At 44.5% G+C, this 20,619-nt stretch overlaps 1 protein-coding gene across 2 annotated transcripts in view; it reads right to left on the bottom strand.

The window, feature by feature from the left end:
* DAB1 (DAB adaptor protein 1) overlaps nt 1–20,619 on the bottom strand; it is a 1,098,018-nt gene that overhangs the window by 910,158 nt on the left and 167,241 nt on the right. Inside the window, exons 3-4 of one of the 2 annotated variants that reach the window (XM_057310634.1) lie at nt 11,478–11,613; nt 1,056–1,193 (exon numbers count right to left, since the gene is read on the bottom strand). The gene's annotated coding sequence lies outside the window, so the exon portion shown is untranslated. The remainder of the gene's footprint in view (nt 1–1,055; nt 1,194–11,477; nt 11,614–20,619) is intronic. The other variant, XM_048220365.2, reaches the window with a different exon arrangement.

Genomic DNA, 20,619 nt, shown 5'->3' with positions numbered 1-20,619 from the left:
GGCATATACTGCAGGCCAGGCAGCAAACTGTATTGGTTAGAATGCTGAGGCTTTGCAGAGAGCAGTGTGGGTTCAATTCACAACTCTCCTATGCCTTTAGCGATGTGACAGGTCAAGCCATTTCACCTTTTGGCGTCTCAGTTTCTTCATCTATAGATGAGGATGATGACGGTATTATCTCCCAAGGCTGTTGTGAGGTTTAAATATGCTCAGAACCTGGCATATCGTCAGATGGTACCATATTCACATCAATAAACTGTACTTGCTGTTGGCTCTTTCTCATTATTTTAGCAATATTTTAGCAAGCGAGCACAGGCTTGGACAATGGAAGATCCCTAATTTATAGGTGAGTAGAAAAGTGGAAGAGTCCTAAGCTGACTTATCTGGTGGGCCATGTTCATTTCTGAAGGGTATCTACCTCAGAGGGGAAAACAACCAGAGAGTTATGTCCCCATCTTCCATGAGTTGCCTCTCTTTCCTGATGAATTTCCTTAAGGAATATAGATCCACAGGAGATTTATGTGTGTGCTCTGTTTCCCAATAGTTAACGCAACTTATTTGCCACCACTAAGCATTCATTCTCTTCCTGGAGGTCAATTCGCAAGGTGCCTGCTCCATCAAGGGCAAGATTGATAGAGCAGCAGCTGCTGACTTGATGCCTAACATATATGAGGCCAGCCTCCTCTTTGTCTCTGGACTGGAAGGAGACATGGGCCAAACGCTAAAATCATCCTTGGAATTGAAAAGTGATCTTACATACCATTGTATCCAATACACTGCCTGGGTAGTGACAAAGCTCAGGCCTAGATCAAGGAAAATAACTTCGAATACAGTACAGAGCTATGGTTGCCAAAGGCCACTTGTCTCTGACAAAGGCAGCCCTGTTATGGGTGAAATAAGAAAAAGAAGGACAATGTTGTAAGGCTTTCATGAAGGCGAATGGGTTGGATTATTTTAATCCAAAATTGAGTTCTTCATACTTTTATGATATTAAGATTACTTTTCTTTATAAGACCATGATGGTTAATGCTGACTACTTTCTTGAATGACCTTACCTGGGTAAGTAAACGTAGATAACACTATGTCCTTCTCCACTGTTTGGTTGCTGTTGTTGTTCCTTCAGTTGGCTGTTTTGCTGGTCTACAGATTCCCCAAGAGTTTGGTACTCTCGATGTCAAGATTAAGAACAGGAGCTGTGGAGTCAGAAAGACCTGAACTGTTATCTTTGCTCTTTTTCCAAGTTGTAGCACTTTGAAAAATTCGCTTAACCTCTCTGGGTCTCTAAAACAGTCACAATGACAATAATGCCTACGTTATAGGATCACCGTGCAATGAAGAGATACCAGATGGCGTGTGCTTAGCACTGGGCCTGGCACAAAGATGGTGGTAGTGGGGGGTTAAATAGGTTTTTCAAAATTCAATCATGTAGATAAAATGTTTAAATGCGGAGTGAACACAGAAGGAACTAAAAAGCATTTAATTTCCCCATGTGGGATTATTCCTAGATGTAGCCTGTATGCTTTGAGGACTGCTGCTTTTGGATTCAGACAGAATGGATTTATATGCTACCAACCTGAGCCAGTTTCTGGTCTAATGATTTTAAATAAGGCAGGTAACTTCTCACAGTCTCCATTCCCTCATACAGTAGAATACAATCTCCCCTTATAAAACATCAACACAGTAGGCATTTTATACCCATCCTTATTTAACATACACAGCAACCCCATGAAATAGATATAATTGATTATTGTTATTTGCAGTAACGTTCTATAAAGCTATATGAATACGGAGCCATTGCTCCTAGGGGAAACACAGGGTTAGGTTCCTGTGAGCCTCTGGTCACAACAATTTCATCTACTGATCAATACATACCTCGATTTATGTGTGTTTCTGTTTAAAGACACTTTATTTAATACATAGTTGATTCATTAACATTGAAATCATGGCCAACAGCACTGTAACACACTCCTGAATGAAACTTATCTAACATATGTCTTTTCTCCATAAAGCACATCACAGCCTTCTTATGCTTACGAACACAAGCTGGTACTTCAGCACTACACTTGGGGTTTGACCACAGAAAACAGTGAAATCACTGACAGAAAGCACAAAAATATAAAATACATGGTACTAAAAAGACCTCACAAAGGACACCTGTTTACAGTATGACCACCAGAACAAGAAGGCAGAACATTGCCCTGTGTGACCTTGGCTAGGAGTACGTGTATTGGGTAACTCATGTTTTTGTTGCTCTGTGCATGTCTGCTAATGACCGCAAAAGCACCACCAGTATTGATCTGGGAATTATAAACAAATTTTAGTGAGTAGTTGGGTTCGCAAATTAAGAATCTGCAAAAATAAGAATCAATCATGCACAAATGAGGAATCTGATCCTCAAAGAACTTACTTAATACAACTAGTTAGTGGTGAAGTTGATTTGAAATTGGGTACGTATGTTTTCAAAGAATGTTTCCACATTCTTTCCACTACTAACCCCAGCACCTAGCACTGCTTGTATCCCGGTGACTCTGCCTATGAAATAGGAGTGGTATAAACAGCTACCTCACAGAGAGATGACGATGATCAAAGTAGCTGATGCCCTTGGAGGTGCTTTGTAAACCATAGAGCATTACACAGATGTGAGAGTTTCATAAGTAGATTCAATTAAAGTGAAGTTTCACTATCCAGTATTAAGGCTGATGATAATGAGATCCCTGATTCTTCCACAGTTGAAAGAGACCAAGATGAGAACCAGGACCTTGAGAGGTCCATGGGTGGATAGCCCTTATTCCAGCAAGCAATGAGAAGCCAGTGATTCAGGCTAATTCAACATAGCCTCAGTGGGATTGCTCTTCTAGGAGGCTGAGAGCAGAAGAAGTGCTTACAGTATATTTTAGCTAAAAGATCAAAATGCAGGCTGGATGCACTAAAAAAAAGTGTTTCTGGTGTCAAGTCCACTTATAGTTGCTGTTACAAGAATCCATCACCCAGACTACAAAAACATCCACGGGAACAGCATTAGTCAGCACTATGGATATCGGTGAATGGGGGTATTGTCTCAAAAAACGATTTTGAAGCTGCTCGTGCTTTAATGAGGGAGGGGGCTTGGAGCCGGCTGATTCTGTTAATTATAAAAGGGTATTAAATAGAGTTGAGGCCAGACTCATCCAAAATAAGATGAGAAGAATTAACCATCTCTGATAAAGAAAAATTGGTGAAGAGGGGGAGAAAGGACTTAAACATATTCATACCCTTTAACTCATTAATTCCTCTTCAAGAATGCTAATAAAATGATCAGATCAGGGAAAATAGTGACACACAAAGATGTTGATAGTGTAGTTTTTCCAATTTTTAGCTTTTATAAATAATGGGGAAAGGGTTTAAAAATTATGACACATCTGTACAATAAATACTAAATGTTATTAAAAATCATTTTAAGAATTTTTAACAATATGCAAAAAATATGCAGTAAGTATAATATTAAGTGAAAAAATAAACAGCAAAAGCAGGATACAAACAGCATGACTCAGCTGTGTTTATGTGCGCATTCCTAAAAATACAACAAACAAAAAACTGAAAGGAAATATGCCGAATGTTAATAACCATTGATTTCTTGTTTCTGAGATTATGAGAGGTTTTTATTCATTTTTTTATTTCCAAGGTTTCTACCATAAATATATACCATTATTATTTTTAAGATGGGGGGGGCGAACAGCACAATGAAAGTACAATCTAATTTGCTGTCACAGTCCACACCAAAAGACGTCTTTGATGAACAGAAGCACAGATTAAACAAGATTTAGCCTGTTCATCTAACAGGTCACTGATCTGTAAAAATATCAGATGTTTTCAGATTTTTCAAATCATTTATTATTAAGCAACTAGTTGGAGTGTAGCCAACTTAATTAAACAAAGAACATGAGATGGCCCCATCCCCAGAACAGCCCCTGGGGGGCCAGGACTTTCCTCTCTTCACCTTTGTACTGCCAAAACCTCATGCCTACAACAGAGTAGGAGCCCAATAAATATGTATTGAAAGAATGAATACATTGGAAAATAAGCTGCCATAAAATCACAGTTCAGATGCCATCTGTCTTATCTCTTATTCATTCGTGCACTCATTCAGTTTTATTAAGCACCTACTGTGTATGTGTGTATATATATATATATATATATATATATATATATATATATATATATATATATATATATATATATAAACTAGGCATGGGCAGCCTTCAAGACATGCAATGACCCATGACATTCCTAATACATAAACAAATAAAGAACTTCACACAATAAGAAAGTCGTGAATAAAATGCTAGGGGGGTTCCCAAGAGGGAAGAATTTCTCCAGGTGTAAAGTTCCAAGAAGGCTCCCTAGAGGGCACAGGATTTGAGCGGAGTCTTGAAGGATGGATAGAATTGGGACAGGAGTAAGGAAAGTAGAGAAAAGGCATTCACTGAAGTACTAACAAAACCAAAGTCTTAAAGGGGAGAATGTCTAAGGCTTAGGGAAAACAAGAAGTGCTTTGGCTAATTGGCTAGAGCATGGAGACCTCAGGGAGAGGGTGGAGCAGAGGCTGAAGCCAAGGGACCCGGTTGTGTAGGGAGAGTTTGGAGTGTCTGGAGTGTCATGTTAAGACTTCTTTTCTCCCATATATAAAGGAGAACAATGGAAAGTCTTTGAATAGAAGAGTGACTTGTTCAGAGGAACACTTCAAGAAGATACTTGGGGGGCCTCCGGGGGCCTCAGTAGGTTGAGCATCTGACTCTTGATTTTGGCTCAGGTCATGACCTCAGGGTTGTGGGATGGAGCCCTGCATCTGGTACTGTATTCAGTAGGGAGTCTGCTTGTCCCTCTCCCTCTGCTCCTCTCCCTTCCCCCGCTAAATAAATAAATAAATAAATAAATAAATAAATAAATAAATAAATAAAATCCTTTTTTTAAAAAAGGAAGAAGATACTTGGTCAGCAATGGGTAAAATGGATGGGAAAAGGGGGAGGCAGGGCCTCACGTGGAGCAAAGCTCCCCCATGACGAAAACCTCCAGGGAATGGCTGGGAATATTCAACCAGCTAAGCAGCTGGAAACTCAGTTCTTAGTTCCTTCAATCACCAGGACTGCCCCAGCTCTCTGCAGCTGGATTTCCTTTAAGATGAGATGCTAAGGACCAAGCTTTAGAGATGCTTACACCCTAGGCAACCACCAGCCCTATTGCTCCTCCCCATCAGAAGCAGTTGAATTGCTTTGCAAATATATGCAGATACATGCGAATAACAAAGCCATTCACATGTGCCCCAAGCCTCAAAGGGAAAGGTTTGCTTTGATCAAAGCTCATAATGGGATATATCCAAGGGGCAGAAAAACAACATCCTGCTCAGCCCAGACAAGGGAAGGTTTAGATTCTGGAACAGAATGCCTGGTCTTAGTACCTGCTATTCAGTTAAAAATCGGGGCACATGGCTTTCTCCTTCTATTTCTCCATCTCTTGAAGTTGGAGTTGCCGTAAAACATCTTCCCTCTGCTTCAATTTAGCATGGCTACAAGTACGGATAAAAACGTGTGTGTGTGTGTGTGTGTGTGTGTGTGTGTGTAAGTGTGTGTGTGTGTGTGGGCGTGTGTGCACGCGCTGAATCTGATCCTCTGACCCCCTTAAAGCATGGTTCACAGGCCAGCAGCATCGACATCATCTGGGAGAATGCAGAGCCTCTAGCCAGATCCCAGTACTAGCGAGTCAGAATGTGCATTTGAACAACATGCCGGGTGGGCATTATCATGTGAGCAGCACTGATCTGAAAACCTAAGTAACCATAATGATAAACTCCTAAAGGCCAAGTCTAGTTCTTAGTTACCTTCATGTTCCACAGGCATGGTGTCTAATCAGTAATCAAAAACAGGCCTCTCTTTCCTCTTCTGTAAAATGAGATAATAGCTGTCTCAGGGGTGATCAAACGGAGGGAACAGAATACTAAATGTAAAATGTTCAAGCACAATGCCTGGCATGTAGGGGGTGCACAAAGTTCCAATTCCCCCCTCACTCCCATTCTCTGTTAAAAGCACTTGCTGAGCTGCGTGCTAGTAGCTTAAGCTGAGCATTTTGTATTTTCTAAAACATCTAGTTCATCTCATCCTCACATTCAGAGAGCAGCAGTTGCCGACTGACTTTTACCAGCCGGAAAACTGGGAACCAGAGAGGTGAAAGGTCTTGTGCAGAGGCCCAAGGCAGTAGGGGCAGAGCTGGAATTTGAACCAGCCCCCTTCCAACCCACGCTTAACCCCACAGCCACCCCGTCCATCACGCAGGACAGATCACACAAATACCCTGCTCAATTTCTACCACCTTCAGGGTAGAATCCACATTTCTTTTGCACAGTCCAGGACGGGACGGTGTGATCTGAATATACTACTGAAGGTGCCATCTGACCGCAGGGTGGCAGGGGCTGGCTGTGTCAGGTAGGACGATGTTGCAAAAGACCCAGGGAGACTCCCATGACCTACCCTCTGCCTGCTTCTCCAGGCTATTGTTTCTTTCCCCTTGTTTCAGGTCACATTTGTCAGTCCAAGGTCATCAGCACTTTCACATCTCCCTCAATTCACTATGGTCCCTTTCTTTGGAATGGGTTTGACTAACCCACAGTGTCAGATGGCTTCTACTGCCCCTCCAGACTCACCTTTCACCTTTCCACTCTGCCCTATGCCCTTTGAGTCTGATCTGTCTGGGCCAGGCTGAGGGTCCTCAGGGCCTCTGGTTTCTAGTTGGATTTGGCAGGGGATTAAAGGAAAAGAGGGGAGTGAGGTCAGAATATTCCCTTGGTTCTTTCCTACATGGTCAATGAGAGCTGGCTGTATTCCTCTGGGGAAGGCTCTCCTCCCTCAAGGTGGCCAATGCTTCAGGACTTAACATTTTCTAGATTCTGGTAAGTGCAGCCTCCTCTCAATGCATGGGGCCTGGGTGGTACCAGCTGAGCGCCATATGCCTACACAATGCCTTCCAGTTTCCTTATACCCTCCCCTTTGGGAATAAACCCCTCCTCAATGATCCCATTTTGAACGCACCCTTTGTTTCCTGATAGGAGCCTGACTGAAACATTCTTTATCCAGCTAAGTCCTATTGAACCTTCAGAACAATCCAAGGGCCACCATCTCTGATTCCATGATACCTTCTCTCCCAGCACTTTTTAGACAATAGTATTAGCGTTCATGTTCTCATCTGACTTCTTCAAGGACAGGGATAATTTTTTTTTCTACTTTATAGCCTCACTATCTAGAAAGCACTCTGCAAATATGTGTTAAATAGATTAATTAAGAGTGACAAAGTTGACTTTTCTTACACAAAGCACTTCTACCTTATGAAAATGAAGAAAGTCTCTATGGACATTTTTTAAATATATATTCAAGGAATTGTTATTCTACACTTAGAGTGATCTTTTTTCTTTAATCACTTAACCTGGGCTTATTCCAGGCAAACCAAGACACATATTCACCCTAATTATCACCCATGCACGGTGGTACGATGTCTAGGGATGGAGTAAAATTCAAGAAGTCTAAAATTGCTGGAAGTAACGGTGACAGTTGGAATTCCTGGATGGCTACCATGATCCCCACCTCCTGAAATACAAGCCCCTGTGAAATCCCTTACCTCTGAGTGTAGCTTGGGCCTAGTCACTCTCTTGCAGCAGACAGAATACAGGAACAGGGAGAGGAGGTTGTTCTGGCGATTTCGTTCCTAAAGAGTGTGACTTCCGTCCTGCTGGCACTCACTCACCCTCTCTGGCTCTCTCTTTGCTTACTCTGATGAAGCCTGCCACCATATTTCTGAGCTGCCCCATGGAGAGGCCCATGTGGTAACGAACTGAGGGCAGCCTCATGCCAACAGCCAGAAGAACAGAGCCCTTGGTCTCAATGCCTGCCAGGAACTGAATCCTGCCAATAACCACTGAGTGGGCTTGAAAACGGATCCTGCCCCAGCCAAACCATGGGATGACTGCAGCCCCCAGTAATACTGCCGCTGGAGTCAGAATCCAGAACCCAGACAACCCAGCCTCAGTTTCCTGATCTACAGAAATTGGGAGATATTCAATATTGTTACTTTCAGCCACTAATTGTGGGATGATTTGCTATGCAATAATAGGCAACCGATTCAAGGATTTTCTCCAACTTAAGTCTCAGTGGCACGGCCCTAGTTCTGGTCTGCCAGATCCCATAGTTAGAATGGGAAAACCAGAGGGAGATGGAGACAAGGATTGAATGCTTGTAGATTACAGTTGTTCTAGTAGCACTTAGCCCAGAAATGATCTCTTCCCATCCCAAAGAAGAAATTCAATGATATCACCCTAACTAGTTGACCTGAGTCCTCCTGGTCCTTATGCCTTTTTGTTTAAAAGGTGATTTGGTTTTGCAGCCCCTGGCCCTCCTCCCCCAAATGAATCCAGTGACAATGAAAACTGAAGCTTCCACTTACTGAGCATTATGCATTGTCTGCAAAATGGCCAACGGCAATCCTTTCCATTCCTGTACATGCACGCCACTGGTCCTGCCAAGAGGTGGGGTCTACCTCCCCTTGAACCTTGTGTCCAGCAGCACATGGCAAAGTAGCACCATGTCAGGGCCAAGCTGAGGACTTAAGGGGCATAGGAGTATTTATTTTTGCATTCTTGAGAGCTCTGGGATATCATGTGAAGAAGTCTGATCACTCTGCTAGAGAAGGAGGGTACATGGAGAAAAAAAGCTGCAGAAGGTGGGCGAGCCAGAGGGGGTGGGGGAGCACGAGCCCAGCCAGCCACCAGCCATTGCAGCCACCCCAGCTGCAGGGCGAGTCATGGGAAAGAAGCTATCTTGGATCCCCCAGTCCCAGGTGAACTGCTCCACACAGAGCAACGGGAGTTGTCCCCAAAAAGCCCTTCCTTGACTGGAGAATAACAAGCAAATAAATGCTCAAATGGTTGTTTTAAGCCACTAAGTGTTAGAGTGATTTGTTCTGCAGCAATTGACAACGAAAACTCCAAGGAACAAAGGCATTCTCCAGCACTTAACTAGACTTTTCACCTATACTCCCCTTAGTCCTTACAACACCAAACTCTGTAGGATGGATATCGCCACCCCACTGAAGATGAACAAACTGAGGCCCAGAGAGACTAGGTAATTTCTACAAGGTGACTTATAATTTATCTAAAGTCACATGAATAAGGAACGAGAGAGTCGGAATTCACATCCAAATCGTTATAACTCTAAAATGTGTGCACTTTACATTAAACCCCAAAATGGTAAGCCGGCCCACAGTTGAGGGCCACCGCTGCAGTCTGTGAGAGCAGCACCTCCTGGGGACTGTGAGATGACAGTCAAAGGCAGCACCAGACCCAGGCCTGGTGGCATAAAGGAAAAGCAAACCCTTGGCCCGTGGAGAGACTTGAGCTCTGTTCTCAAGGAAAGCTGCAGCTTTGGGAAAAGACATGGGCATCGCTCAGGTTCTCGTGCTGCGGAACAATAGGTCTCAGGTTCTTTGTGCCTAATGCAGGGAAAATGCACAGAGACACAAGCATGGTGTTAAACGGAAGCTTGCTTTTGTTGCCTCCAGGCATCCCTTAGCCCGGGGTGGGGCTGCAGGAAGCAGAAGGAAAAGAGTCCCTTAGCCCAGGGTGGGGCTGCAGGAAGCAGAAGGAAAAGAGTCCCTTAGCCCGGGGTGGGGCTGCAGGAAGCAGAAGGAAAAGAGTCCCTTAGCCCGGGGTGGGGCTGCAGGAAGCAGAAGGAAAAGAGTCCCTTAGCCCGGGGTGGGGCTGCAGGAAGCAGAAGGAAAAGAGTCCCTAACAAGAGAGTGTCCTTCCGAATCCCACCCCAGGGAGAGGGCAGGGAAGCTGGAGTGGCAGGCTGTGTAGCCCCAAAGGTGCCCTAATAGTAGTAACAGCTGTTATAAAGTGCTTAGCCCTTTCTATTATATTAACTCATTCGACCTTTCCAACAATCCCGTGAGTTAGGAGCAGTTAGCAGTCCTACTTTATAGATGAGAAAACCGAGGAATATCTAGGTTCATGACCTTGCCCAAGGTCATGCCCCTAACTGTTAATCAGAGACCACCAGCGCAGGGTCAGTGGGCTCTGCATCTGCAGCAGTGATGATGAGACGGGGCAGTGGCTGAGGGCCCCGGGCCACCCCGGGCTGTCCACAGACAGGTTTGGCTCTCCCCTTTCTGTGAGTCTATCTCAGGCTAGCTCTGGTTTTTATAGGCTCCACTAAATGTGACTAGTTATTTCGTTATCTACTTTATCCCAATCCATCAAACACCCTTATTCGAAGGTCAAATGAACACTTTTGTCATTACACCAAAATACTGCAATTTTAGGCCAAAAGGTTTCTGCCTATTTTTTCCACAGTCTGCAGTCACAAAGCCCAGCATGTGATAAAAAAGTGCCCAGATGCAGCTTAAGTATGGTGGGGATGCAGAGACAGTAGCAGGTGACAGTGCTGGACAAGCAGGCAGGTAGAGATTCGTGGGCCCTGGCAGAAAGGACGGATTTTTATTCTAGTATTAAGGGAGGATATCTGTGGCAGGAGAACTCTGTTCTCTTCTGCTTCCTGGGTACGCAGCTGCACCATACTTCCCAGCCTCCCCTGGAGTTAGCTATAGCCCTGAACCTGAGCTCCAGCCAACAAAACCTAAGCAGAAGTAATGTGACTCATTTCTGGGTCTGGCCTGTTTGAGCTGTCCAGGCCCTCTCCTTCCCCCTGGAATGACGCCCCCAGGGTGCCTTTGAGTAAGCAGAGGCTCTCAGGGCTCTGCCCATCTGCCCTTGGAGTCCCTTTATCATTTTCCTGCAGGGCTGACTCCAGGTGTTCTTTCTCTCCCAAATGCCAGCACCAGCATCTCCCCATCAGTGACCTGCCCTCAGGGTCAGAAGCCCCCCCCCCCCCCCCACCGTGCCTGCACACAGAGTTTGCTAGAAGTACCTGGGAAGGTCTGTCTCCCTAGAGGCAGCCTTTATCCAATGAATGGGCTCAAATGCTCCAGCTGTCTTCTCCTGATGGGACTACGTTGAGGTGGGATCTACACTGTCTCTAGAATTTGCCCTGTGGGATTAGGCTAAAGTTATCTCCCTGGGATTTTGCTTGATAGCACACCCTTGCCTGATTTCCTTCGCTTCCTAGTCCTGCTTCCCCATGCCTGTATCAGTTTTTCCCAGTTATACTTCCTACTAGATCACTTTCATATGAATCCTGGTTTCAGGGTCCACTTCCGGGAAATTCCAGGGGATCTTTGAAACCATGTGTTAAGAAGGCTTGAATGACTCCAAAGACTGGGGCTGCCCTGCTGAGCTATTCACTCATTCAGCTTATAACTCTAATGCGTGAGCTGTTATAGAGTTTTGGCTCCCTTTGCTACAGCAGTTAGCCTTCCCTAGCTGATACACTTTAAAAAGGTATTAAGCAGAAAAGTGACTTGCTATCTTCTATATTTAAAAAACTAATAGGTGGCTCACATACAAGAGCTAGATTGGAGGGTGGCAAGAGGCAAAATGAAGAGGTCCGTGAAGTAGTTACTGTAAAAGTGTAGGAGACAATCGGTTGTGGCTTCTCAGACCAGGGTGCAGACATTTGAGCGTGAACATTCCAGGATATACTGTGGAGACAGAAATGAGACCGGGTGCTATTAGACTGGGTATGGTGAGGGGAAAGAGAAGGAATCCAGAAGTCCTGAAGTTCTGGACTGGTGATAACAGTCTACACAAACGCAACTGGTGAATCATAGAATACTACATCTGAAACTAATGATGTATTATATGGTGGTTTATTGAATTTAATTTACAAAAATTTTAAAAATTAAAAAAAAAGAAGCCTACACATGTGATACACAGATCATTTCACGATCTAAGTACCATACTAAGTACAGCAAACCTGTAATTGGTCCCATTGTAGTGCTATCTTGGTTCAGCTTACAAAATGTCTCTTGCTTTTCCAAAGTAAGGAAAAAAAGAGGCCATGTTGAATCAGGGGTTACCAGTTAAGCACGAATCCATGACCGTGACCCCTCTCCTGGGTCTCCTCTCACCTGCGTTGACAAGCTCCCTCTTACCAAAACCATAGTTTGCAAATGGCACTTGAAGAAAGATTTTGCCCGCTCGGGTATTATTGAAGAACCCAGATTTAGCAACAAGGTATGAACTAGGGCCCTTCCATTGTGAGACAGCAGGTCTCACACAAAATCTGTAGGGTATGCAAGGATGATCAAGACGGGGTCTCTGTTTCCAAGGGGGAAATGTCCGCTGAAATTATGGGTCATAATCTATCCCCCACACCTCAAAGTTTAATATGCATACAAAGTTAAATATGCATTATGGATAATATCAAAAGGCAAAAAGATAATTTGAAACTTAATTTCAGTGCCTCTAATTTCCTGCCCTTTCCTGGGCATCACAAACGCCACTGTATATTCAGGGCTTTCTTACAGGCCCACCTGTCCCCATTTGCCTTCCTCCTTCCCACTCGGGTACCCCTAGGGACTTCCACAGAACCTACCCCGCTCAGGGCTTGCTCAATTAAGCATATCTTATTTTCTATATTTCTGATGCTTTGATGTGTGGCAGGGAGTATTCCTCCCAGGATTAGCGAATTCCTAGAGATAGTAAACAATTTTCCTGGAGTGCATTTCTCAGATACAAATAAGCCAATCCAGATCCCATCCCCCCTCCCCCCCAATACTCTAGGCCACTCTCCATCTGTCCTAATCACCCCAGGGCCAAGTACTAAACAAGTAGGGACAGCCCCAGTTCCCAAAGCCCACTGAAATTATTCAAACTAGCCAATACGAAACCTGCTTAATCACAATGAAGGCTCTGGCCCAGGGTTCCCCCCATTCCCTCTGCCTCCTGACTAAGCCTGGAGCTTCCATATGGACCCTGTGAAGTGAAGTTTTGTGCCCCCTCCTCTTAGGATCTGTGAGCAATAAACTAGGAATGACAGTCATCTCCAGATCTGGTGGCTTTGCCATACCTATATAATAATAAAAACTATATTTTAAAACACATTTTCCCAGCTCAGAGCCCTCTATCCCATTCCAGATCCCTCACACTATTCCTCTGTCTCTGGGATCCTGGTGTCTGAGATGCATGCCCTGTCCTAGTCCCTTCTTTGGAATCTGCGAGATGCAGGGTAACACATAGTGAAAAGTACGGTTTTCAGAGTTGGAATGCCCACGTAACCCAGGGAAGGTCCTTCTGCCTCACTGTGCCACATCTTCCTCTTCTTCATACAGGGACAGTAAAAGCACCCATTTCAAATATGTATTGTGAGCACTGAATGAGGCATTACTGTAAAGTGCTAAGAACAGAGCCTGGCACGTAAAAAGAACTGAGTAACTTGGCAGTGATCACCACCGTCAACATTGGTAGGGAGCAAAGAGTGGTAGCAAAACTAGCAGAGGCATGTAAAACTCTACCTACTGCTTCAACCAATGCCTTCCACACACACAGACTAAGGGATGGGCGGCAGGGAGGAATGATTGCATATTCATAAGCACCTCCAACCAAATTAATTGATAGGGTACGATAGTAATAAAAAGAATTAATTTCCATTTTAATAACTTCACATGCTCCATGTTAAGTATAGGCCCGTATTACTAGTGGTCACATAATTTCCCCCTTGCATCTGTTCCATGTCGATTATGATGTCAGGAAAGCAAAAGTTAAATCCCTTTTTAAGGAAAAAAAAAAAAACTAATTTAATAACATTACAATCCTGTTGAAAGCAGGATTAAATCTTAATAAGGGTGGAAGGATGTTGTGTTTCAAGTCTGTTCCTCTTGAAGCCCCGGCAACTTGTTCAGGGCTGGAGACCGCGTTGTCAGAGGACTTCACAGCCCACCCCGGCCTCCTCCTCCAGCTTCGGACGCAGCGGCAGTCTCTGATCGTGCTGACACCTTCATTTTCACTTCTCCCTTCCTGGTGCTGTTTCTCATTAAAGCAGCTTGATTTTGTAATTTCTACCAGTACAGATGAAGATAAAATGACTCCCAACTTTTACTTTGACCTTATAAAACTACGTAATTGGTACAGAACCTTCAAGCTAAATGAGTTTCCTTTGGATTGAGAACCCTGGTCAGAAGACTCATAGAGTTAAAAATACACCACATGTCCAAGTCGAAGTAGCTCACAAACCGATATTCTATTTGCCTGTATCGAAACTCGGGTCCAACACCGATCGCGGGAAAGTCTAGTTTTCTTCTTCGTTCCTTTTTTTTCTCTTAAAAATAAATGTAATCGTTCAAAGTGCAACAAAAAGCATCCCTCTCAATTCTCTCTTGTTTCACCGAATCTCACCGTTCTGAGGGAGTCCTCAGAACCCCCAGAAGCTGTGGCTAAGCTCCTAAGAGTTGCATCTGGGGCCCAAAGACCGGCCCTGGTGTGATGCACCCCCTCACCTGCCCCTGCTTTGTCACGCCTACATGCCAGCGCACTTTACAGTTCCCCCAACAGGCCACACTGGGCCCTAGCTCTGCATCTTCACTCTTGCATTCCTACCTATCTGGAATATTCTCTCCCACTCGTCCTTCTGCCAAGCTCCCATTCTACCTTTAAGAGTCAGCTCCAGTGTCTTCTCTTGTGAAGCCCTTAATGCCTCCCCTGACGATCCAGCAGCTGCTCTGAACTCTCTGGAATCCTGAGCAACCCGCATTTCACAGTGGTCAAACTACTGCAGTGATTAGCTTCCTGGTCTCTTACAGATGGGGATCACTGAGGGCGGAAGCACATTCTTCCATCTGTTTCCTTCCATAGCACCTAGGACAACGCTTGGCACGTCTCAGCTTGTCTCTCGAATGACTAGTAAGAACCAAACTTGTATAGTTTTTATTATACATCAGGCACAGCTCTCTATCATACTCCACCTGTAGACACTCATGAAAGCCCCCCAATCCTAAGCTACTCTTCCCACCATCCTCGTGTTAAGTTGTAGGACCTGGGGCATCAAGGGGAGACGTAACCTGCCCAAGGTCATGAGGCTAACAAGTGTCAGCACACAGTGTGAATTCCAGTCCAGGCAGTCTGGCTGCGGAACACAGACCTTAAAACTCTCCCCCACCCTGCTCTGTGACGATGCCCCAGGACTGGCAACTTGGACTTCTCTAATGTGCTCAGACTGGTGCTGGCTTGTTCTTCTGCTCTAGGCTGTGGAGGACTTTCAGGCGGCATCATGGCTGGCAGGGAATGAATGCTCTGATCAATGAGCCCCTCTCAGAAGAGACACAGCAACGATGGTCTGACTGCTGGCTGGTGGGCCAGGCAGCTCTGCTAATCAAAGGGCTCACGCCCCACACCAACCTCCCAGCTGAGGCCGTTTAAATGCCCACATGGTTGGACCTTTGGATGGTTGGTAAATAACAGAAGGTACAAGTATTCATCCTCATCTGCCAGGGTTCTTTGTTACTGTCAGTCACGGGCCAGGTCAGCTCTGCCACAGGAAGGTCTGCTTGTTAAGCTGAGGCCCTGTCACAGGTGGCGGCTGAATTGAGGAGCAAAGGTAATAAAATTAGAGGGCCATGCAAACAGAGATGCTGGCTTCTTTAATGGCCCTCTAATAAAAGCACCGTTGGACTTCTTGCCCACAACCCTGGAAGCATGCTCCTACCTGGGCATGCTAAGGCAGGTCCGAATTATGGACAATCTTTAAACAGTACCATATTTAATAAACAGAGGCTTTTCTTGTTGTTTTTGTTGTTGTTGTTGTTGTTAAGATTTTATTTTTAAGTAATCCCTACACCCAACCTGGGGCTCAAACTCATAACCCCAAGATCAAGAGTTGCACGCTCCACTGACTGAGCCAGCCAGGCACTCCCAGACCAAGGCTTTTAAAATGGTTTATTTTTATTTTTAAATCTCCGGTTCTTCACAGATACAACAAACATTTATCTGATAGCCTTCTATGTGCCAGACACCGTGTTAGGTGCCACGAAGGCAGAAATGAAACAAAGCAACACCCCGCCCCCTCCTTCCCCGGATGGCTACCATTTACCAAGTTGCTACTATGTGTCAGGCCTGCAAAACGATCCCATACACCCAAGGCTACCCATACTGAGCGCTAGTTCCGTGCTGGCAACAAATGCATGGCATACTGAAAACCCAGGCATAAAAAGAGGGGGGCGGGAGCAGGGAGAAGTCCCCGCAGGAAGCAGCAGACACAGGCAGAGACAGAAGCCAGGAAAGGATATTCCAGGGAGGACAGCATGTGCAGACTGTTCTCACGCAATCATGAAAGAGCATTAGCAGCCGTCCAACACACCTGGAAACCCACAGTTCAAGGAAGGGGACAGAGAGATTCAGCAGGAAGCCAAGATAGTCTAAGGAGCTTAGATTTATCTTGAAGGCATGGAGCACCCCTGAAGGATTTTAAGTGAGGAGCGGGATGGCTGTATTTTATCAGGTTTGCATTTCAAAACGATGGCTCCCCAAACTAGGAGGAATTGGAGGTAGGTACTCCAGGAGGGAGGGTGTGATGTCAGCAGCAAAGTTCAGCCATCAGACTCAGTGCAAAGGGGTCTATAATGGAAATATATGCAGATCAAGTGTCCTGACAACATATCCTAGAAGTAATGGGTCACTGAAATGTTAACAGATAGGTGCTGCGTTGCTGTTTCCCAACTACGTTAACTAGAGACCAAAATGCTCTGTCCCTCTGGAGGCAGATCTTGTTAGCAACATGTTCCCCATCCACATATCAACTTCCCCATCAACATGAGGGGATATCATGGGGCCAGTGTAAACAGGAATCCAGGGATTTAATTCAGTATTAGAAAATGGATCCTTTAAATTGCTAGGAAAACAATATACATTATATATCTCTCCAGTCTCCAGTAGGATTTCCAGGTTAAAAATAAAAAGAATTGGCAGGAAATTCAGAGACCATACAGACCAAACCTTTCAACGCATGGATCCATATCTATCCCTCTTCAATTCTCATCCCCATTGGAGAACCCTTTTAAGCCGAGCCATCTGACAAAACCCTACTTGTCCATAACCCATGATGTCTCACAAAGTCCCTCCCATTCTGTAGCCTTCCTTGAATACCATAGGGTAATGACTCCCTCTTTGGACCTCTGGTGGTCTTATTGTCTGGCCTTTACTTTTTCATTCTATAAAGTGGGATCACTATTGTGCCATTGATTGGATTCTTGGCAGAGTCAAATTGAGAGGATAATCTCAACCTACCTATTTCATGGAGTTGTTAGATATGCCAGGCACCTGCCTATTTGATCTCAGATCTCTTCTCTGTCTTTCTTTGTCAAGTTTGCAGGAGATGACATTTCTCAAGTTGCCTTGAGGCTCTTGGGTTTTAGGTATATGTGGCCAGTTCCGAGGCACTGTGGGGTGGCTACAGGAGAAGAGGAGAGAAGAGGTCAGGGTATTCCAATTCCCATCTCTTCTGGCTTTGGTTGGCATCTCCAAGAGGAGTAGCATCTCTTCTGTGGTTCCTCTAAGGTTCTAGTATCTGAAAGTGACCGTAGTCTCTGGAATTTGCTGGCACCACATTCTCCCTCTGTTCCTCTGGCCTGAGGATTACAAAGGCTTCCTCTCATTACTGGTCTCTGGCTTGCCACAATTCCCCCTTTGGATTCTCACTTCTTCCATCACCCATGCAACCAATTCCTGTACTGAATTTCCTCTCTTTGAAATACCTAGAAAGCTTTCTATTTTTTTCTGGCTGGATCCTAACTGATACATTAGTCACAGAGAAAAGAACTGGAGAAAATAGGTAATATTACTGATGATATAGTCTATGTCAGGGTCTCGCTCTGGGTATTCAATTCATAATTTCAAGACAGCATAGTAGTTAAGGTTACAGACTGTGTCAGAGAGACAGGTCTCTCAGGCCTCAATTCTGACTCAATCTCAGCCTCAGTTTCTGTTTGTGTAAATTAGGGATAAGAGCAGTATCTACATATAGAGCTTATGGGGATTACTGATAATATGTATAAAGCAAATAACACAGAACCCGACACATAGTACTCAGTGTTAGCTATGATTATTAATAACAGGTAGTAATAATCCCAATAAACCTATGAGGCTGGTATTATTATTCCTCATGACATGTGAGAAACCGAGGTTCATAGATGTGAAATAAGATGCCCAACAGCTGATAGAGGGAGAGAGATGCAAGGACTAAAACTCTGGCTCCAAAGTCCTTGCCTTATCCACTAAACAGCATGGGCTCACAGGTGGAAATACACAATTGGAAACTAGAAAGGATGTTACAGACGTCAAATTGGAGCTACTTGGCTCCCTGATAATGTAAGTGCACTTCTGTGAGGAGCAGAGCTCGGGAGGAGTTGGAATTCCAGACAAATGCTGTCCTGCAGGCAGACCTAGAGCGTCTCGGGGATGGCAGGCTGGTCAGGGTCTGGATGTGCTTGCCCCTGGGGAGGCCACACCCCCACCCCGCGATCTGCTGGCAGGGGGCTGCGGCAGCGTGAGCCTCGCCTTCTCATTACTGTCCTGCTGAGGGAGTAAGGGCTAATGGACTGCTGGTCCAAGGGGAGCATCAGCAGCTCCACGCAGCTCACTCCCCAGCATCCAGGCCTGATCTTGTGACCTGAGTTCTTCATGCAAGGCCATTACCCACTCCTGAGACTGCGGGCATTAAGATTCCCTCATTATTGGCCATGCAGATTGTTCCTGGCGATAATGAGGTGGCAAGAGAGGAGACCGTCCTGGGGGAACTTCGGAGAACCAAGCCTTCCACGGTGGCTGAGTTCCTAACCTGCTATTTTAGAAAATTTCTCTCTAAATTGCCAGGAATAATTTTCTCCAGGGAAACTCTGACCCTTCTGTCTTTCTTAGACTATGTGCCAAAAGATGTGTAATTCCACACTCACCCCTTCCTTCCCTCCCATCTTTGCTCTCTTCATTCCTCTCTCTTCTCTCCCTGTCCCCCTCCTCCCACCCTCCTGTACTCTATCTTTTCCCTTTATTCTTCTAATCCTTCACATGGCATAGCGACACAAGCTTTGGAACAAGCTACATTATGGGTTCAAATTCCAGCTCTGCTCCTGGTAACCAGAGATTTGGAGCATGTTTCTTAACCTTCTGGAGCGTCTGTTTTCTTATCTGCAAATGGAGATTCAAATTCTCAGGATTTTGAGATTATTAAATGAGCTCATTTATATAGAGAGGCTTGTAAAGTGCAAGGGCATCTAACTGGCACAGAATAAATGTGGGTGTCTTCCTGGATTCAGCAAAGCTTTGTTGAGTTGAGTATTACATGTGAAGTCCCAGGGCAGTAACTAAGGGACAGAATAAGACTTGATTTCTTCTCCTGAGGAATTTTCTCATTTTGATACTAAAGAATAGCCAGGGATTTTGGATTTTCCTAAACTAAATGAAGTTAAATGTTTTGTCCAGAGTATATCAAATATCCAATGGGATATAACTAAATTTTTTTCTAAAGCCAAGCAAACTGGGTTAAAGGACACCATGGTAACTGAAATGTTCATATAGTCCTATTTTTTTATATTGATTCTATTTTCTATTGATTTTTTCTAACGTAGGATTATGAACTACTTTAAATCCCTCTGAAACTAGAAAGAATATGAATAAGATAACAAACAATGAAACATCATGATTTTTATTTGCATTTTTTAATTACTAGTGAGGTTGAATATATTTCCATATTAGCTTTCAGTTGTACTTTGCCAGTGCCTCTGTTTTATGATTTTAACTGGTTACTATCCATCTGGTATCTTCTGCGCCTGAGTGTTACTTATCCTTGTATCCTTCGTGCAGTGTGGTACAGCGTCTCATACCAAGTGGGGTTTGAATAAAAATGCTCCTACAATGTGCCAGGCAGTGGTGCTGGTGCCTGGGAGGTAGGAGGCCCTCAGGGATACCTTCTGAGCTCCATGATGCCTGAATTCTGTTGGCCACTCTTTGAATGAAGGAAACTGATAAGGTGCTGGTGGCCCAGGTTCAAAGCTCTGTTGCTTGCTGGCTGTGTGACCTTGGGCAAAGTTGCTTCACTACTCTGGGCCTCAGTTGCTCCAGTCGTCAAATAAGGATATTCTAGATAAGCTCTAAGATCCCCCCTAATTCTTATTATGATATGGTATTTGTGTAGCATATTTATTTATAGGATGAAAAAGTATATTCAAATTGTAATTATTTTGAAAAGTCTGTTTCATTATTCTATAGATTATATCAAGCAATGCTATCCAATAGAAATATAATGTGGGCCATGAATGTGAGCCACATATGTAATCTTAAATTTTCTAGTCACTGCATTTAAGTGAGTAAAAAGAAACAGGTGAAATTAACTTACACAATATATTTTCTTTAAGTGAATATAACCAAACATTATCATTTTGACAGGTGGCACTAGCTACTCAATAACCACGTGGGGCCCATGGCTCCTGTGTTGGACAGTGAGGTACAGAGTGTGACATGGGGGAGGCTGGCCTTTTCTGCTGCTGCTGCCCTCTGGTGGACTTACAAACGAGTGGCATCTCACCGAACAGGTGGAATGGGTGCGAGGAAGCCCCCAGCCTGGGTGTCCTACTAACCATTATCACATGTCCAGTGGGATGGGACAGACGTAGGCCACAGTAGAATACATGAAAGAGCCTCATGCCATTCCATACGTGTGA

This window comes from Ursus arctos, unplaced genomic scaffold (assembly GCF_023065955.2).
Source record: "Ursus arctos isolate Adak ecotype North America unplaced genomic scaffold, UrsArc2.0 scaffold_12, whole genome shotgun sequence".
Taxonomy (NCBI): domain Eukaryota; kingdom Metazoa; phylum Chordata; class Mammalia; order Carnivora; family Ursidae; genus Ursus; species Ursus arctos.
The sequence above is the reverse complement of the archived record's forward strand: the minus strand, read 5'-3'. Positions and strand labels throughout refer to the sequence as shown.